Here is a 13308-nt window from a genome sequence, read left to right as displayed (position 1 = left end):
TACAAAGAGGACAGATAGATAGAAAAGAAACAAACCAAATCATAAATGGTGCAGATCGGTGCACCTGTGTTTGAGAAGGTAACTGACAGATAGGAAGACATGCTAAAACTCTGTAATTCTAACAAAAACACCTTTCTTTGTTGGTTCTGAGAGAATAATCATAGACTTTCAAAAAGACAGATCAGCTGTCATGCCAGGTATTAACCCTACTGTTGCAGTGACAGCAATTAAAGTACAATGAACTTGCCAGCTCTTGTAGTGACTAATTCATCACAGAAGAGTCAGCTCCATGGTGTTATGCTCAATAAGACTTTTGTGAAGTTTTCTTTCTCTTTGTGCAACTTGATTACTGTACTGCAGACTAGTAATAAAAAGAGGTTCCCTCTCTACCTCGCCAGTGTGCTTCGGTCCCAATGCAGGTCAGAGGAAAGCAGTTTCCTAAGCTGTAGGTGTTGACACTGGGTTGGAATTACCAATGCATCTACTTTCTAACAGGTCTCCTAGTGCTTGTTTTCTCTGAAACAAACCCTGAAAGCGGGGTGGGTGACTGCAGCATATAAAAAACCCATGCCTGATAGATTTTGATTTCTATTCATTTAGTCTGAGTCAAATCTAATTTAAAAAAATGAGAGGGATATCTTGATCCTTATTTGCACATCGGCGTGTCCTGTAGAAATAATATAACCATAAAGCCCAAGGACTATAAAGCCAATAAACAATAGGCTCTAAAGTGCACCCGTACTTGCTGCTGCGTCTCTAGCTAGTTTTGCCATCTATCGTGCTTGTTCCCAGCATTCACCACCTCAGAAAATGAGCTTGACAGTCAAGAGAGAGTAAAACTTCATGTCTGTGATTTCTTCAGTCAGCACTGAATGCATGCCGTTCCCTACAGATTGTAAGGAAAGTGAGGCAAAATAAAAGAACAAATGAGAATAGTTGGTCAGCACTTTTGATCCAGCTGTCAGTTGCTCTTAGCGATTAAGTAAAGCCTTAGAATGGCTTTTCTGCTCCTTACTGTTTGCCTTCAAATGGAGCACGCTTCAAAAAGATGAGCCCTGCCATATTCCCTTGAGTTAAGTTAACGAAAGAAATACTTTATTTAGTCTTTAAAAACAGGCTTCCAAAGTTAAAATAAGTTTTCCAAGAATTTTGAAGGTCTCATTGAGCAAATATTGTAGTTGATCAGATAATACCAACCTGATAACTCAAACCTGGCCCCAAATATGACCCAAAGAGAGAACATTTTAGATTCATTTTATATCAAGAATATGCCTGTGTATTTGCTTAAAATAGCAGCACTGCACATTTTGGGTTGTGCATGAGAAGATAAAAATAAATCTGGGTAGAAACCTGAAAAACTGCCACGTGCTTTAAGTCTTTAGCTCTTGAAGTGCCACATGAACTCTCTGTTTGCTAGCAACAGTGGTGCAAGAATTGCACTTTTCTTGGAAATCTGTTGTGTATCTGCAGCATGTGCTTTTTGTTTCCTGGCATCCTTTCTCATAATCCTTCAGCAACCCTGTTTCTTCCTTCCCCCTCTCTTCCCCCAAGGAAACTTGTCATTTTGTTAGTTTTCTGAGACAAACTGGAGTGGAAAGAATTTGCGTTGCATTAGCAAGCATAGAGAAGAAGGAAATTGAATAGAACATGTTGAACTATTTGTTATCCTTATTTTCCATCAAGTCAATGGATATGAATAAACAGGGACAGACTTTTCCAAGAACTGTGTTAACTTCTTTCGTCTAATTTGCTTGAGCTCTAAAAACTCTTTTTTTCTTTTGAAGACTACCTTTCATAATCTCTTGGGGGTTTTGGGCAGTGGTGATTGTTCTTTTGGAGCATGCTAGTTCATTTTGTTGATTTCTTTTTCTTTCCCTTGTGATAGCTAGTGGTATGTTTCAGCATTAGCTCCTAGGTAAGGCAGAGTGGTTGCCTCAGACAGGGCAAGAAGAAGGTAAATTAAAGAATCTTCAGGAGATTCGATGTTGAAGGCAACGCACGATGTGGTATCTCAGCAATTTGCTGTCACACAAAATGAATAGACTAATACAATTCCCTAAAGCAAAGAAAAAATGAGTGCAATAAATGGGCTCAAAGCCATGTTTGAATGTTCTGCCACTGCGTATTGTCATTAGGTGATTCACTTTCTGAAGGGTAAATTGGGAGGGGTGTGTATTGAACGTGGGTTTTGTCGGTGACATATTGTCAACAAACTTTTAAGACTAGAAACAAGTGTTCAGAGCTTTACGTCTTCATACTTGCAAACTGTACTGTTATTAGCTAGTAACAATTTAAATAAATAACATTTCATTTGCTCTGCTCATTAACCCTCAACATGTTTTTTTAAAAAACTATTTTATTCAGCTATTTCAGGCTGATTGTTGAATTCCTGTTTTCTTAAAAGCATCAAGGTAAAGGGTGATCTTCCTTGGAAACCCTCTTGGCTGTCTTTTTTCATTCCTCATCAGACACAGCTGACCTTGTTTTAGCTCCTACTGAAGCTAAACAGACAACTGAACAAATCTCGCATGGGCTGGCTAACTTCAGGTCAGCTGTGAGCATCCTGCATATGTTTAAAAGTTTGAATGCAACATCAGAAGAGACAGCCTCTTCAACAAAACACTTGTGGTTTTTATTTACCTCAGTTAGAAACAAAAAATTGGTTAAAATCTTAAGTCTGATAAAAGCATGAAGCCCAGCACGTAGATAGATGCATGCCCTTGTATCTCTTACTGTCATACGAAGCTTGTAGCTTGAGTTCCTCTGACTTGCTTTTTTTTAAGTGGGGAATTCTGAATAGAAAAATTAGTGCAAACGAGGTCGCAGTAGGTACGACCAGCTGTGCCGTGTGCTGGCCCTGCAACTACGGTAGTGGTTGTCCCAGAACCATACTGAAGCTAGAGGGACTTTGTAAGTGGTACTCTGAAAGTTTCTCCTCGCTTTGGCTTTGGTAAGAACTGTGTGTGGATCCTTGCTTCCAGGAAAAAGAAGAGGAAATGTTTGTTCCTTGGTTAGTGCTGTTAACCTGGAGGTCTGTTTGTGGAGGGTTCAGTTAATACTCTGACTAAAATTAGGACAGGCTATCTCTGTTGAAACATGCCAGAGGAAAATCTCAAACTAATATTGTCCGAAACAGTGATTCTCTGACGAAAAGGCTTGTGAATTGAAGCAGATCACTTTTAATTCCCCAAAAGGTCACTTGACCAACACTCAACGCTTGTTAAGGGCGATACTCTTGAAAGCAGAATGGCATCTATTGCCTGCAGACCAGCAAAGGAATTTACAACAGTTCTTTTTATAAAGTAGATGTAATTATAAAATCCAGTATCTTTTAAAAATAATGAATTAAAATTGTATAGTAATAAGTTTGTTTTCAAGATTACTTTATCAAATCGTCATTGAGTGATTGTGGGTCCTGGAGTGGCAGTATCACTACATGCACGCAAACAGTACCATACTCAACAGTTGTACAAACAAAGTTGACCCCGTCACTGGCGAGCGATTAAGTGTGTGATGATGTCATATTGTTTTTGTTTGTGAATGACACTTCCTGGCTCTGCTGAGGGTCTCTGTACAAGTCAGGAATATCTGTGATGTTCCAAATAACTGGCAGTAGTTTCTCTGTTTCAGTGATGAGACGGATCTTTCTGCTTTTTACCAATTTTTTTTTTAAACTGGTGATATAAACTACTGGATAAAACAATTGTAATTACAATTTATGAAAAAATGTTACCTAGACTTTAGGTCTTTTTAGAAGCTGATTGTCAGTCATGAGGAAGCTAGGGTGTTTCTGCACATACAAGGCAACAAGGAAAGATGGTCATGTTGTTTTACAGGCGATTGATAATGATGTAGTCTTCCCACTAAAACCAAAGGAATTGTAATACTGAAGAACTTATCATTTTCAGTTCGTTATTGTGAGTAATCTGCTAATATTTACCAGGGGGCAAAAATCTTACTTCCCTTGCTCCTTGAAATAACAGCTTGTGATGTGTTATTGTTTTAGCCCTGAACCGTGAAGAATAAAACTTGGTAGATGCAAAAAGTATTTGATGTCACAACATAGTACTGAACCTGTTAATCCATGTTATCACTACGATCTTTCAGAGATAAACCAGTTTCTCGTATATTCTTGCTTACCTGACAGATGTCACATCTTTTAATGCGACCAAATTAGCATTCGCTCCTAAAAACACAGCATTTGCTCATAAAGACACAGCCCTTTGAAACTGTTCCACACACTCAAATTGCGCTGACACAGAACAGTTAGTTTGTAGAGCTGCTTGGTGAATGCTGGCAGCGGTCCTTTTCAAATACCATCTTTAGCAGATCCAGAGTCATGTGCGTGGAGATTGGCAGCCTACGTGAGCAGCTCTACCCGAAGGAGTTGGTGCTCACAGAATGCCCCTTCAGTGCGACCGCAGAAGGTCTGTAAAGAGCCAGATGTCAAGACACTGGCGCGTGTGCCTCTCTGTAGCACACACGAGCACGTGTGTGGTGTGGGGTGCTCATCTGAACGAACCTGCAACGTTGCATAGTCATCCTTTTTGATGCCATAATGACTTCATGAAACTTATACGCAACATAAAATGGCAGTCATAAAAACCGAGCTGTACTGAAGTACCTCAAGCACAGGAGAGGTATAAAAGCCCCTTGAAATATTAAAATGCATGTACATAAAAACAGGGTTTGAAAAATTTATGTTCAAAGTTAATGTCCATAAGAACCAACATTTGTAAATTTTAGTATATATCAGTAAATAGTTAGTATATATTTAAATATCATTTATTATAAATGGTTGACCCTGATAGGCAAATTTAACTTCTCCACAGAACCCCTATGGTGCTGTTTGGTAATGATAACACGCTATTTCCAAGTACCTGTAAACACTAGATTAGTCAGGACATGCAGGTTTGTATCTGTACCATGTTCTGTGGTTTAATACCAAGCCATCGTTATGCAGGGCATCCAGCCTGAAGTCGTAACCTTCTGCAGCACATATTTTTGAGACATACCATTGTCCTTTATCCACTTTGTATTCCCAAACAGAAAGATCCTGGAATTTCTGCTGTACAAAGCCTGTGTTGTTGCCTACCAGATTCACAATGCCTGTACTTTAGTTGTATGTTGAACATCAAGAGGACATGAACGTGTCTGTAACTGTCTTCAGTGTGTGTCAGTGTGTGTTTTATTTTGGCTCCTAAAGGTCTTTTTTTTTTTTTAAAAAAAAAAAAAAGTGCATTAAGTTGTCATAGACTTCTGGCCAGCAAGATAAGAGAACTGGCTGGGGAGCCCAGACCTTGTAACGACTTCCTGAAGTCATTTGAGGAGAGAAACCAGTTTTCTTCCTTATTGCCCAGGACTGCTGAAATTCTCAACTTGATTGGAAAAATGAGCCACAAACGTGGAGGGTGATTATAGCCCACACATTTCTTTGTGATTCACGCCTGAAGTGTATCTTACAGCCAGTATGACTCTGCAGTGAGCAAAAAAATCTGTTCACAGCTGTTGATGAGTATGATCTTGGTGGGAGGTAGAGGCAAGCCACAAGTCATTAAAAATGCCAAAAGAATCTTTCAGTAAGTGTTTCATGTTGCAAGCTTACAGCTGGACAACATGATTACAGGAGCGGCATGAAGCAGCTGAAGTGCATGGCCAAATTTGTGTGCTGTGCCTATTAAGGATGGCGTGGCAGAAATGAGCTATGTTGTGTAGTATGAAAAACTGTTTTACAGAGCAGATGTTCCTCCTCTTCATCTTTTTATAACAAAAGAAAAATGCCCTTGGAAGCTGGGATTGTCAAGTAAAGGACTGTGTTGTTTGGGACAGAACAGGGGTTGCCCACTGCAGAGTTACCGAAGCCCTGCGCTCTGCGTGTGCATGCGGCTGTAGCTGCGTGCATGCACCAGTGCTTTCCCGTCCAAGTTGGCTGCCCTGTGTCCTGAGCTGCTGGTCAGGATCATGTGGATTCAGGATATTACCTCTCCTTTGCTTCACCCCTGTGTCCTCCGCATCCTTCTCCTCTGTTTTGCTGGGAAAGCAGCGGGGCAGGGGCTGAGCTGAATGCAGCAGGGGAGTGTTGCGGGGGGTTTTGACAGCGTGCGAGGAGCGCCATGCAGCGTGCACTGGGCACTGATGCTCTCGAGCACTGATGCTCTCAGGCACTACATTACGTTGGAAAGAATAACTCCAGTGAGTACAGCTGGGGAGTCTCATGTCAATCTTCTATCCGTGTGCCGTCTTACGGCTTTCTTGCTGCATTTCTTTCGGTCTAAATCTTTCAAAGAAGGAATCTCATAGCTATTTTGTAATAATGCCTTCTGGCATACCATCTTGCTTAAGTCTTTTTTTTTTTTTTTTTTTTTTTTTTAATTTATTTCTGAATCTCCTCAGGAAGAATAGCCTAACAGCTTGAGAAATACGTATGTTGAGATTTCCTAGCTGAGTCCTACTGATCCTGTTTGTTGGCAGCCGCAGCTGAAATTGTTGCTGTCCTGTGTAGGAGAGCGGATGGATTAAAGCAATATGTAAGTGTGGAGAAGGAGTTAGAATTTAACCCAAGATCCCCTTTCTTCAATATGCGGCCAACTAGGTTGCGCACCGACAGCTTCACAAACCGTGTGTGTAGCACCAGCAATATTTGTCATTCCCAAACTGCGCTCTGCCTACTCAACGTGCTTCTAATCTTGCAGACTGACACCAGGTCTCTGCATGCCAGAGGGTGAGTGACGGGGTGCAGATTAAAACCCTGTGATGAAGCAGAGCTCACGTAGTGCTCTTTGTCAGAGACCTTTTCCATGGTCTCAAGACTGCCGCTACAGACTCAAAATTGCATTTCTTTCCCCGGTGCAGCCTGTGGTCTGTAATCAGGAGAGGGGCTGAAATGTCAGACAAATTGTAAGCAATACTGTGAGTGAAACCTAAAGATGGAGGGCTTTTTGTCGCATTTTTTTAAGCTTGATGACTGAACCCGGGAAGAAAAGCAGGGTATCTGATTTTGTTGTAACCCTGTCTTTTTTCTCCTGATAAGTGAAACTGATTTAAGTTCAGTTTTGAAAAAAGCCGCCTAGTGCTCGGAAACCCGGAACAGCTATGGAGGACTTTGCCACAAGACTTTGAACACTTGGGGTGTTTATGGCAGGGGACGTTAATCGCAGCTCGAGCCCCTGCAACCTCATGAGTTTTCTACCAGGACTGCATGTTGGAAGTCTGCTTAAAAAAGGAGTAGATCAAAGCCAAGAAGAAAATGTGGTCCAAAAAAAGCTTTTTGGTTGCCCTTTTATTTCTTCTTGATTCCTAATATTTCTGCAGTTTTCTGAGAAATCCTCCAGTAAAAACAGGGCAGTGGAATAGTTTTTCCAATGGGGTATGGAGGGAGTCAGATCTACTTTCCACAAGAGAAATGAGTTTAAAATAGTGTTGTTTCCGTTTGTGGGTCACTTTCTTCACCTCAGGATCCTTAAGTAAAGCATGTCTGAAGGGTTTTTCTTCAGCAAAATAATTCGATACAAAGTATGGTTTTGCTAAGGTGTTACTGTTCTCTACTGCAAACTCTACTGCAAACAGTCTCTGTTTTGCACACTGTTGCTCATCAACAGCAACAATTTCAGAGGCTCTTGCTATGTGTGCTTTAACTGTTGTTTGAGTGTGTTTTTAGTTTTGATGCAACATACAAACTAATATCTTCCCAAGTTCATCCTTTGCTTGTAGAACTAACAAAAACTGTTCATGGATCAAAAGAAATAATGCTTCTCAAGATTAATCCTATTTGCTTAAATCTATTTGTATAAAAACCTTTGATTAAAGGAAACATAAGAAATGGAAGCGGCATTTCTTTATGCCAGGTTTGTGTTCATCTCAGCCAGACATTTCAGTGCAACCCTGATCTAACGTGAATTGCCAGCTTGGTGCAAAGCCACGGGATGTCAACTCCAGCCAGATCATAATATCTGAAACTCATTCTGAATTGAATCTCTTTGAGAATCATGTGACGGTTCTTGTTTTAAATTCCTGATACCTTATCTCTGCAAAAGTGAGGATTGAAACACACCTCCAAAAAATAGGCCATCCCTTGGAGAAAAGTGAAATGAACTCATGAGATATGCATGCGGCATAAATATGCATGAGCAATTTCTGTAGAATATAAGCTCTACAAAAGACGGTGGTGTTTTAGCTTTTAGGAAACATTTCTGTCTGAATTAGCAACTGTCAAAGTGGCATGGTTGAAACGGTTTTCTGCTGTAGAGAGATGAGACTTCAGCTCTTCAAACAACAGCTTGTCTAGGGAAGCTACTTGAGACATAGTTGTCTTGGAGCTCTCCAAACCCAGCAAGGTACCTGCAGAGCTTCTTGGCAAATTCTTTTTATATTGTCTTGTCCTAGAGAGTGCCAGACTCTCTCTCGAACTTCAGAAATGTGAGAGTTTTGCTTATCTTGGAGAGTAAAGAACCCAGGAGATAAATGGAGATAGAAATAGTAAGAAAATAAATACTGTGCTCTCTTCCAGAAAATGAATAGATGTGTGTTTAATGCAATGGCATTACTTCTTTGTTCTACTGTCAGAATCTAATTTTGTCCAGCACGATATAAATTTTTCAGACTTTTTTTTGCAACTCCTGTAGGGTCTTTCCATTATGCAGAGCAGCTTTCTCTTCACACCCTTCCTCTGCCCAAAGACGCTGCACCCCTTTTCCTGTGCAGTGATAAGCATTAGCGTTTGGTGCCCATTTCTGGCAATCAGCAGCCTTCTATCCCCTGGTCAGTCAGAGCTAAGCTGATGGAGGTTTGGAAGAGGTTTCTGAGGTGACCAAATTCCTGCTTTAAGGTGAAGCTGGAAATTGTAGATTGGATGAGATCCTCTATTCAGCTTTGCCACTCCATCGTGAGGAAAGAAACATGGTCTTCAGTCGGAAGTTTTCCAGGTTCAGATTTGGATTGAGCTGATCTTTGATCTTAAACTTTTAAGCTGTTGGTGAGAAAAGGGGGAAATGACAATGAGGGAAAGAAAGACAGTTTTTAGCATGACTACTGCTTTCAGCTTTCATCTTCTAAACCTCAATAAATTTAATCACAGCTAGAAAAGTTGTGGATAAGTCAAGTTACATAAAAGCACTAGCACAATTTATCAGTTGCAGACGAAAACTAAAATAGAAGCTCAGCATTGAGAATATGCATTCTCTTCTGCACTGTGGTGTGTAGAAGTATTTTACTGAAATGACCTGCTGCCAGCAAGACACTGAGTGTGCTATCTCACTGTCTTTTTTGGATCTTATTCTGAAACAAGAATAGCAAAGTGTAAACAAAGCTGGCAATTTATCAAAGGCATCTTTTTTATTTGTTTTATGTCTGAGACAAAGCATTATTGTTCTTGGATAACCTGAGATTCTTGTGGCACCCAGTCACTGATAGCGGACTGCATCATAGCTTTTTCTGAAGTGCTTTATAAATTTGAGATTTTTTCTTTGCGTGAAACTTCTGACTGTCCAGGAAATGCTGTATCGGACAGTGTGCCTGAACAGCAACCGAGGCTTATTTCCTAAGTGGGTGCGTGTGGAGGGGGCATCGATGTCTTCTAACCGCACAGTTCAGCCAGCAGTATCCGCTTCTGTACGTTGTTTCTCCAGTACTGTAAGGTAATGAATTATGTACGTACAGACCAAACTTCTGATTGCAGTGGTATTTTTCTGTGTTCAGCATGTTTTGGCTCCTGCTTACAAAGAAATACTTCAGTTATTCTGGGGTGTTATTGTGGAAGAACTGGCTGACTTGGTACAATCATTCACTCATTGTGAATGTACAATCATTGAAGAGGCCGGGGAATGCTGCTAATCAATAGAAGCAAGCTTTTGTTAAACACTTGTTTTCCTTCTCATGCTTGTTTTCTTGAATCTCTCCAGTAGTGTTGGCCCCGATGGTATTCACGTTTGCCTTCTGAATTACCAGCCTTGCTGTTGGTCAGCAGGACGTAGATAGTCATGTGGTGAAACTCCACTCAACAGGCACAGCCTCAGCTTCATCAGTTATCTGCTCCTCTCCCAGCCCTCTTTCTTACAGTTTGGATGTTATCTATCTTTAACCTGTAAGAACTAGTACTTCCATGCCAAGCAGACAGTAGGTACGTTGCTGCAGCTGGCTGACTCTGGGACTTCTTGTTTGCAAGATTGCATGCACTCCAGTCAGGTAGTATCAAAATTTTTTCTGCTTCAGGACTTTTATGAAAATGGACTCTTGTCATGAACCTGGCTTTATGAATTGGAAATGTTTTATTCTCGGGTGCTTTTACGATGAAAGTAATAAAATTAGCACTACAGCTGGTCCAGTCAGTGCTTGCAGTTGGAGCAAAATAGGAATGGTCACAGAAGCTTTATTATTCTTCTAGATCTGTTAATTTGGCATCTTTCTGGAGCGTTAATTCCAGATTTTGCCTGACAAATAATTTGACTCAAAAGCATTTGATTCCATTAGGGTAGTTTGTTAGATTTCAGAAATATATATGCTAGTATTTGTATTTCTCTTTCTGTACATCTTCATTCTTGAATGTACTTGGTTCCTCCTCTGGGAACAAGTAACTTCATGGAGTTCATGTAGTCAGGTGGCCGCAATGGATGCTACACCTCAGGCTCTGAAAATCCAACTGAAAATTCTCATTTTCATGTTACAGACGAACTTCCTATTTAAGTCTGGTAGTTTGAGCTTTTTTTTTTTTTGTCAGAACGGTAGTTCTTCCTTACTGCTACTGAGAAATAATTTCTTTGCTGTTAGAGAATGATTCATTAGCGAGTGGTTTGCATTTGCAGGAAGCCAGTCTTGTAGAGACCACATTCCTAGTGCTTGTTTGTTTTACAAACGCGAAATGCAGATGTCTTCCTTGTACAAGCAACTCAAAGGTGTCCGTCTGGGTCTGCCAGGCTGGGGGCTTAAGATAACAACCCGTGCAAGCCTGGCAGTGGCACTTCATCCCTACAAACTGGAGCAGACTGTATGTGTTGTCAGCAGTGGCCCTGTGTGCTACGCTCCATCTAATCGCAGTCTTCTGTGCGGGGAGGGAGGGCAGCGCTGCCTGGGCAGCCTTTGTTTTGTGAGGGTCACATCGCTGGTAAAGTCGAGGAAGGTGACATACCAGATCTTACACAGCATGAGCTAATGCTTCACATAGAATCATAGAATTAGTGAGGTTGGAAGGGACCTTTAAGATCATCAAGTCCAACCGTTAACCTACCCTGATAAAAACACCACCACTTCTAAACCATGTCCCTAAGCACCTCATCTACCCTTTTCTTAAACACCTCCAGGGATGGTGAATCCACCACCTCTCTGGGCAGCCTATTCCAATGTTTAATAACCCTTTCAGTGAAAAAAATGCTTCCTAATATCCAATCTAAACCTGCCCTGACATAACTTGAACCCATTTCCTCTTGTCCTATCACTTGTCACCAGGGAGAAGAGGTCAGCTCCCATCTCTCTAAAACCTCCTTTCAGGTAGTTGTAGAGGGTGATAAGGTCTCCCCTCAGCCTCCTCTTCTCCAGGCTAAACAACCCCAGATCCCTCAGTCGTTCCTCATAAGGTTTGTCCTCCAGACCCTTCACCAGCTTTGTAGCCCTTCTCTGGACACGCTCCAACACCTCAATGTCCTTCTTGTAGTGAGGGGCCCAAAACTGAACACAGTACTCGAGGTGAGGCCTCACCAGTGCCGAGTACAGGGGGATGATTACTTCCCTAGTCCGGCTCACCACACTATTCCTGATGCAGGCCAGGATGGTGTTGGCCTTCTTGGCTGCCTGGGCACACTGCTGGCTCATGCTCAGCCGGCTGTCCACCAACACTCCCAGGTCCTTTTCTGCCAGGCAGCTTTCGAGCCACTCCGCCCCCAGTCTGTAGCGCTGCATGAGGTTGTTGTGACCCAAGTGCAGGACCCGACACTTGGCCTTGTTGAACCTCATACCATTGGCCTCAGCCCATCTGTCCAGCCTGTCCAGATCCCTCTGCAGAGCCAATCTACCCTCAAGCAGATCAACACGCCCCCCCAGTTTAGTGTCGTCTGCGAACTTACTGAGGGTGCATTCGATCCCCTCATCCAGATCATTGATAAAGATATTAAAGAGAACGGGCCCCAGCACCGATCCCTGGGGGACACCACTTGTGACTGGACACCAACTGGATTTAACTCCATTTGCCACCACTCTCTGGACACGGCCATCCAGCCAGTTTTTTACCCAGCGAAGAGTACACCTGTCCAAGCCATGAGCAGCCAGTTTCTCCAGGAGAATGCTATGGGAAACGGTGTCAAAAGCCTTGCAAAAATCCGGGTAGATAACATCCACAGCTTTTCCCTCGTCCACTAAGTGGGTCACCTTGTCATAGAAGGAGATCAGGTTTGACAGGCATGACCTGCCTTTCACAAACCCATGCTGACTGGGCCTGATCACCCCGTTCTCTTGCATGTACCGTGTGATGGCACTGAGGATGATCTGCTCCATGACCTTCCCAGGCACCGATGTCAGACTGACTGGCCTGTAGTTCCCTGGATCCTCCTTCCGGCCCTTCTTATGGATGGGTGTCACATTTGCCAACCTCCAGTCAGCTGGGACCTCCCCGGTTATCCAGGACTGTTTATAAATGATGCAGAGTGGCCTGGTGAGCACTTGTGCCAGCTCCTTCAGTACCCATGGATGGATCCCATCCGGCCCCATAGATTTGTGCACCTCCAGGTGCTGAAGCAGGTCCCTCACCATTTCCCTTTGGATTACAGGGGCTTCATTCTGCTCCCCATCCCTGTATTCTAGCTCAGGGGTCGGGAAACTCAAGGAACAACTGGTCCTACTGCTGAAGACTGAGGCAAAGATGGCATTAAGTACCTCAGCCTTTTCCTCATCCTTGGTTACTACGTTACCGGCCCCATCTACTAGAGGACAGATATTATCCTTGGTCCTCTTTTTATTGCTAATATATTTATAGAAACTTTTTTTGTTGTCCTTGACAACAGAAGCCAGGTTTAGTTCTAGCTGAGCTTTGGCCCTTCTGATTTTTTCCCTACATTGCTTCACTACCTCTTTGTAGTCTTCCATCTTCTACAAAAAGGGTTATTTGAACGTTGAAAATTACTCTTTTATTACTGGGATTTTTTAGTGGCCAGCAAAGTGGTCAAATCAGAAAGTAGAGGTGGGTAAGAGCCATTTAAAAACCCCGTCTGCATCATGCATCGGTGCTGCACTGGTTGAGCTCAGTGAACCAACTGCCCAGCGCTGACAAATGCCTGTGCAGGACTGGGGCAGTATCCTGTGGCAGGGATAGGTCAGTGGTGTTGTGTT

The 13308-nt window shown here is 42.4% G+C and overlaps 1 protein-coding gene across 4 annotated transcripts in view; it reads left to right on the top strand.

The window, feature by feature from the left end:
• Positions 1-13308, top strand: part of ARIH2 (ariadne RBR E3 ubiquitin protein ligase 2) — a 36825-nt gene that overhangs the window by 4706 nt on the left and 18811 nt on the right. The gene's annotated exons all lie outside the window — the stretch shown is intronic.

Source organism: Vanellus vanellus (assembly GCF_965231255.1).
Source record: "Vanellus vanellus genome assembly, chromosome: 9".
NCBI classification, from domain to species: domain Eukaryota; kingdom Metazoa; phylum Chordata; class Aves; order Charadriiformes; family Charadriidae; genus Vanellus; species Vanellus vanellus.
The sequence above is the reverse complement of the archived record's forward strand: the minus strand, read 5'-3'. Positions and strand labels throughout refer to the sequence as shown.